The 7,665-nt window shown below is 45.1% G+C and overlaps 1 pseudogene across 1 annotated transcript; it reads right to left on the bottom strand.

Moving 5' to 3' along the window:
* Window positions 1-2,783: 2,783 nt before the first annotated feature.
* Window positions 2,784-4,258, bottom strand: LOC308244106 (B-cell CLL/lymphoma 7 protein family member B-like; annotated as a pseudogene). Its single transcript has 3 exons — window positions 4,215-4,258; window positions 3,381-3,452; window positions 2,784-3,312 (listed from the first exon to the last, which is right to left on the bottom strand). The product of its transcript is annotated as a B-cell CLL/lymphoma 7 protein family member B-like (transcript).
* Window positions 4,259-7,665: the final 3,407 nt, after the last annotated feature.

Below are 7,665 nucleotides of genomic sequence, written 5' to 3'. Positions count from 1 at the left end.
CGCTTCTCCTAGTCTACTGTTGAAAGCTTCCATAGCTATATCACTCTTTATTTCCTACTGATTCTTACATAGATTGTTGATTTTCTCATCCATTTGGTTTATGAACTGTATGACCCTTAGTCTGAATTCTTTTTCTGACATATTGCAAGCCTCTGTTTCATTTAGTTTGTTTTCTGGCAATTCCTCCTTTTCTTTCCTTTGGGGGTTGTTCTTTCTCCCCATTTTTGCTCTCACTAAAGGATCAAGGTGTTTGAGTGATGTGGGGCCTGTGGGTGCAGCGGTGGGTTTGGTGACAGATCATGCAGTCATGGGTGGTGGCTGCTCTTCGGGTGGTTGCGAGCAGCAGCTGCTCCTCACACAGTTGCAGGGCAGCTGCTTCTCAGGTGGTCACGGATGCTGGCTGCTCCTCGGAGGTTCGCAGGGTGGCTGCTCCTCAGGCAGTCACAGGCCATGGTTGCTTTACTGGCTGCTGAAGCAGTCATAGTGCCTGGGGCTGCTGCATAAGGCTCAGTTGTTCATGTATGCATGTGGCCATGGAACCCAGGGCAAATGTGTTTGTGTGGCTGGAGGTAAGCGCCCTCCGAAACTCACAGGATCCCTCAGTTGGGAAGGCTGAAGTCCAGATGACCGTGGGTCAGCAGCTGAGGCAGCAGATCCCTGGCCAGAGTGGCTGTAGGATCCCAGGTGGTGTCTTAGAACAACCCGGATGGAGGTGATATTGGGCTCCCAGTCACAGCAGCTCTCCCTTCAAGATGGTTCAGCCTCTGTGGCAGAGCCAGCACTCTGGGAGCAATTACAGCCATAGCAGAAGCTACCCGGCTAGGCGAGCTCGGTCTGCCAGTCCCCAAAGGTCTTGTAAGATCTAGCTGTCCCTCACTCAAACACACACACATACACCACATGTCCACACACTCCTTCCACTGCCTCACTCATTCACACTCTCTCCATCATTGCCATCCTCCCTGCTGCCATCATGGAATCTCTTGTTTTATATTTTACCTAGAGGACCTGTGCATGAAATTCATGCACAGGGGTGTGTGTCCCTCAGCCCAGCCTGCACCATCTCCAACCTGGGACCCCTCGAGGGATGTCCGACTGCCCGTTTAGGCCCGATCCTACCTGGATGGGTACTGTGGTGTGGGACAGCCTGGGCAAGGAGCCTATGGTGGTTTGCAGGCCAGCCACACACCCCGGTGACCCAAGCATAGGCCAGGGTCGGCTGGAAGCAGGTATCTGGGATTTATTTATTGTCTATAATTGAAACTTTGTAGCCTTGAGCGAAGGCCAGGACAGGCCAAGGTGGGCGGGAAGCTTGGCTTCCTTCATCACTGGGGGCAACCCAAGGCTCTTGCTTGCTCCAGCTCCGTGGCTGCCACCATCTTTGTTGGGATTTATTTATCTTCTATATTTGAAACTTTGTAGCCTTGAGCGGAGGCCAGGGCCAGCCAGGCTGGGCAGGAAGCTTGGCTTCCTCCATCGCTGGGGGCAACCCAAGCCTCCAGCTCACTCCTGCTCCATGGCTGCCGCCATCTTAGTTGCATTAATTTGCATACTTGCTCTGATTGGCTGGTGGGCGTAGCAGAATGATGGTCAATTTGTATGTTTCTCTCTCTTTTGTTTTCCATATTCCAAATAGTTTAATTTTTAAAATATTCTATTCAGTGCTAAAATATGTCTTCACTCACTGTTGCCCATTTCCATTTCTTAAACTTTTATGAAACAAAAAATAAAATCAGGAAGTTCAATTAAACATGCAGATTTTAAAGAAAGGGGATCTTTCTAGAAAGTCTGAGCTGAAGGAGTACTCTGGGGGATGGGTACTGTGGTCAGACTTCAAATTCTTGCTGGGGCAGTTTGTGGCATGAATGCTGGGGTCTGTGGCAGGAGGCAGAGAATGCTGGAATGAAATGTATGGGTGAAAACAGAAAGCTGCATGTGTGTGTATGGGGGAGATAGTTTTCTTTTGGTGGTTGTAGGGGAACTGTCAGCAGCTAGAGAGCCCATTAGAGGCAGGATAACCTCAGGAATGGGCAGAAGTGCCAGGGCAGCAAGAAATCTATATGGACTTTTTTGCCCTCATGTGGAGAAAAGCACCTTCCCTCCAAAGTCTCTACCTAGGCATTCTCCAATAATGGCCTACAGGGCACCTAGCCCTATGAGAAAGTCCAGAAATCTACAGTCGCCATTCAAATTCAAGTAACTCTTGGCACTCTCTTCTCTAAAGGGTGCCTTCCACATCTCTTTCCTCTTATAGAAGCGCCAGCAGCTCAATCCAGAGGTTCTGGAGCAGAGATTGCTACCTGGAGATGACAGATAAACCTTGGGATGGCTAATGCTCCAGCCTACTTGGTATACAAAGAGGACATGAGCATTCCTCTTCTCAGGAACAAGCAGACATAGGTGCCAGGGAGGGAAGATGATGCTATAACCCAGCCGTGGGCAAACTATGGCCCGTGAGCCGGATCCGGCTGTTCTATCCGGTTCTCTTGCTCTCCCCTCCGCTCCTTTACTTTGAATTTATATTAGTTCACACAAACACTCCATCCATGCTTTTGTTCCGGCCCTCCGGTCCAGTTTAAGAACCCATTGTGGCCCTCGAGTCAAAAAGTTTGCCCACCCCTGCTATAACCCCAAGTCCTATGTGAGCCTTCCAGAATAGAAGGCTCCTATGGGCAGGCTCTGGACCTCAGTGCTTGCCCTTAGCCCAGCAACACAGCACAGCCAGAACCAGAATGCAATAAATAGAGGCAGGGGGCCAGGAGGTGAAGGGTGCCAGGATGGTGCTAGCTTTCTGAGGCTGTCTGCGGCACTGCGGGTTGGTCCACACAGACACGTTTCAGGGGTGGGGCACCCGAGTCTTCCTCTTCCGTGTCAATCTGTGTCTCCAGTGGAACTGGTTCTTCCTTCGTGAGGGTGGGAGGTTTATCAGCCACTTCTGAGGCAGGCAGGGAGGGTTCCTCAAGGATCTCCTGGCCCAGAGTAGGGGGTTGGGAGTCATCTGTGCGGAAGTCAGAGGTGTGTGCTGGGCTCAGGGACTCGCTCTGCTGGGGGCTGGGGCTTGAGTTGGTGCTGCTGTCCACCTTGAGTTGATAGACATCAGACACAGAACTCTGGTTGCTGTTTTCATCCTGGAATTCAAGGAGAGAGGAATTGGCTGATGCATCAGAGGGAAAGCCATTAGGTTCCCGGGCTGCTGAACCATTCGATTTTGACTTTTCTTTCTCCTTGTTGTCTGTCACAGGAACCCACTTAAATATCCTAAGGGATGTGTCACCCACAGTAACCCATTTTTTCTCCACCCCACCTGCCGGTCTGGTGTTCCTCTGGGCCTGGACCGGCGAACCCTGCCAGCACCCTCGGCCCCGGCTACGGCCTCTCACCATTTCCGCACTTTCTCGATGGCAGTCATCACCTTCTTGATATCGTCCTCGGCCTGGCTGCGGGTCTCGGCCCTGACTCACCTGCCCCACATGGCGGCGGCGGGAGCCGCGAGAGCAGGGCACTGCTCCCAAGACTTGCTTCACGCACCGCCACCCGCCCGCCGCAGCAGCTTCACCGCGGCCCGTCCTCTCTTTTATTAGTGTAGATAAACCCATGTGATCACTAGCTAAATTAATATTTAGAAAATATTCAGTACCCTATAAATTTTGCTTGTGCTGCATCCCAGTTTTTTTTCTATCACTTCTGATCCTGATAATCACTATTCTAATTTCAATTATCAGTTAAATTGGTCTGTTTCTAAAATTTATATAAATGGATTCATGCAATATATACTCATGTGTCTAGATTATTTTACTTGACATAACATCATTGATATTCATCTATGTTGTTGTATATACCAGTATATTACTTTTTAAAAATGCTATGGAATACAGCAGGCCCTCCATATCTGTGGGTTTGGGACCTATAGATTCAACCAACCACAGATCAAGAATATTCTGGGGGGGAAAAAGTCCCAGAAAGTTTCTAAGAGTAAAACTTGAATTTGGCATGCATCAAGCACTGCACTGAATTCACAAATGATATGATGTGTATGCAGTCTCTGCTGAAGCCTCTATGCAAATATAGGTTATATGCAAATATTGCATCATTTTATATAAGGGACTTGAATACCCAGAGATTTTGGTATCCACAGGTTCTTGGAACCAATCCTTAAGGATACCTAGGGATAACTATAGGCCATTGTATGAATACAGCACAACTACTTATCTAACCTCTCACTGTGGAAATTTGATTTTTCCTCCCAGTTTTTGTCCATAATGCATAAAGCATCTATAAATCTCTTGAACATATTTGTTTGTGAACATATGCCCTCATTTCTCTTGTACGTATATCCTAGAACTAGAATTTCTGAAGCTGAGGCTAAGTATATTTTAGATTTAGTAAAAACTGTCAGATAGTATTCTGAAGTTGTTGCATCATTAATGCCAGCCAACTTCTGAGTTTCAATTGCTTTAATCCTCATTAACACTTGTTATTTTCAGTCTTTTAAAATGTTAGCTATTCCAGTGGTGGTGTGGCAGTACCTCTCTTAAGGTTTTAATTTGCATTTTCCTAATGAGTAATAAAGTTGAATACCTTCATTGACTTGTTGGCCATTTGAATGTCCTCTTTTTTGATGTGCCCAATTTTAAAATTTGGTTGTTTTCCTTTGCTTATCATTTGTAAGAATTCTTCGTTTATCTTGGAGTGTTCTTTAGGTCCACATATTGAAAATATCCTCTCCCAAGTTTATGACTTGTTTTTCACTTCTTAACCATGTTTTGGTGAATAGAAATTTAAAATCTTAGTGAGATATACCTGCATGCTTTTGAAAATTTAAAATATTATGTAATTAAATTTTAATTGAAAAAAAAAGATAGAGAAATGGGGCCTTTTCCCTTTTCCTCCTAGTTAGACAAAACAGATGGTTAAAGAATCCTTTCTTTTTATTTCCTTCTATTTTCTCCTTCCTTCCTTCCTTCCTTCCTTCCTTCCTTCCTTCCTTCCTTCCTTTCTTCCTTCCTTCCTTCTTTCCTTCCTTCCCTTTTTCTTTTTTTCTGCCTTCCTTCTTTTTTTCCTTCCATCCTTTCTTTTTTCTTTATTTGCTGTATCCTATCTAATAAAGAGGGAATATGCTAATTGACCCCCACCACCTCACAAAGACGGTGGCACCCACAGACAATAAACAGAAAATATGCTAATTTACTGCCACATCCTCACAAGATGGCAGTGCCCACAGCCACAAGATGGCAGTGCCCAGTCCCCTCAGCCCCACCTCATCCAGCCTCAGTCCCCCAGTCCCCTCATCCCCTCAGGGGAGGGCAGTTGGAGGCGATTGGCTGGCAGGGGAGGGCAGTTGGGGATGATCATGCAGGCAGGGGAGCAGTTAGGCATCAATCAGGCTGGCAGGGGAGTGATTAGGGGGCTATTAGGCTGGCAGGCAGAGTGGTTAGGGGTAATCAGGCAGGCAGGCAGGTGAGTGGTTAGGAGCCAGCAGTCCCAGATTGTGAGTGGGATGTCCGACTGCCAGTTTAGGCCCGATCCCTGGGATTGGACATCTGAACCAGCAGTCGGACATCCCCTGAGGGGTCCCAGATTGGAGAGGGTGCAGGCTGGGCTGAGGAACACCCCATTTCATGCACCAGGCCTCTAGTATTTATATAAAATTGTATCTGACTCCAAGATCAATGTGGAAGATAATTTTTAAATTGGCAGGATCAACTCCCCTAAGCCTATTCTTCATGGCCCTTCCTCCTTCATTTCTGACCTCTCCTGTACAAGTCTTCCGGACAGCATCTCCCCTACCAGCAGTTGCAGGTCTTCCCTCAGGGGCTGGTGACAGGTGTGAAGGGGAGTTGGGGTTTAGGCCCTGGGCCACAGTCCTGTAGTCCTGTGTGCACCTGAAGGAAAGGAGCATGGCAGGAAGCAGCTGCTGTTGAAGCAGAGCATGAGCCGCACAAGTAGGGGGCAAAGGTTTCTGAGGCTTCTGCTTCATCAAGTTCCTGAAAAGTCCACCTGGATAATGCGAGAAAATGTGAGACAGATACATGCCAGTCCCAGACACACTCACACTCTAGGACAAATAGTCCAATTCTTACTTGAGAGTAATTCAGTCCATTCTGCTTCATTAGCTTCAGGAAAAAGGATGAGAGGGAAAATAACTCCTGTTTGATCAGTGTACTGAGAAGCCTACTGCTCACACAGAAGGAAAAGGCAGGAAATGAGTTTATGGTGGATGAACTTAATGACTATACATTCAGCCAGATTTACAATCCAAATTATTGCCTGGGCACCAGAAAGAGGAGTGGGGGCAAAGCTGGTGGGGAGGGAGGAGGGGGGAATATTGTCAATAAAATAAATAAATAAATATTTTTAAAAATTGTACTTCATGAATACAGGGAAAACATCTTCTGAGAAGAAAGTAATATCTACTACCTATCTATAGTCTCCACCACACCAGTAGAAGGCTAAACTTCATCATTTCAGTTTGAAATCTAAACCCTAATTTATTCCATACTGAGCCTTCATGTAGGTGCTTTCTACCAACACTGCTTGTTCACATTATCTAGGTACACGTCTATCTCTGACACCACATATAAACTTCTTTAAGGTCAGTGTTATGGTTTATACTCTCTGTGTCTACTATAATATTTTGCTTGTGTTAAAAAACATTAATAAAAATTCTTGTCACCTGGGAAACCAAGAAAAAAGTCTTTTTCTAAACATTTTATATGCAAAGAAAAATTCTTACCACTTTAAGAACAAGGAACAATTCTTGTTGGAAAATGTCCCCTTTTCCAGGTACAGCATATGACATTGCAGAATAAATATGCTAGGAAAGAAAAACAGATATCCAACTTAAAAACTCTTTGAAGTGTGAGTCTTTTCAAACTCTGATTGTAGATGCCACCACAGCAGTCTATCTCTTTGTAGTTTTCAGCAGAATTTCTCTGCATGTCACTCACAAACTTCAACAACTGCCTTAAGTAGCAATGTCTGTTTTGGAAAGCTAGTCATGAAGAATTCTGGATTCTCTGGCCTCTAACAGAAGTTTTCTATTTTACTTCTTAAGGTAACTCAGAGGGGGCTGGTTTTAATCTACAAAGCTCTATTGTCTAGGTAAAAATTCCTTAGAGATTTCTGCTTTCTTTTACACACTTTTCATGGTAATTAAGATACTGGGATCTGTTACTACTTATTCAAAGATCTCAATTTCAGGGAATATGACATTTTGTTTCAGTTGCAATCTTGATAGTCCTCATATTAATTCACATTAGATTAAGCAGGCACAATTCTGAATAGCATCCAACCTGTGTATTTATTTGTTTTTTTTATTTTTTTTTATTTTTTTTAAATAAATCTTTATTCAGATTATTACAATTATTTCTCCTTTTTCCCCCCATAGCTCCCCTCCACCCATTTCCCACCCCACCTTCTGCCCTTACCTCCCCCCCCACTGTCCTCATCCATAGGTGTATGATTTTTGTCCATTCTCTTCATGAACCCCCCATACCCCTTTCCCCCTGAGAATTATCAGTCCACTCCCTTTCTATGCCCCTGATTCTATTATATTCACCAGATTATTCTGTTCCTCAGGTTTTTAATTCACTTGATTTTTAGGTTCACTTGTTGATAGATATGTATTTGTTGTTCATAATTTTTCTCTTTACTTTTTTCTTCTTC

This window comes from Plecotus auritus (genome assembly GCF_963455305.1).
Source record: "Plecotus auritus genome assembly, chromosome: 3".
NCBI lineage: Eukaryota > Metazoa > Chordata > Mammalia > Chiroptera > Vespertilionidae > Plecotus > Plecotus auritus.
This window is presented reverse-complemented; position numbering and strand designations above follow the sequence as displayed.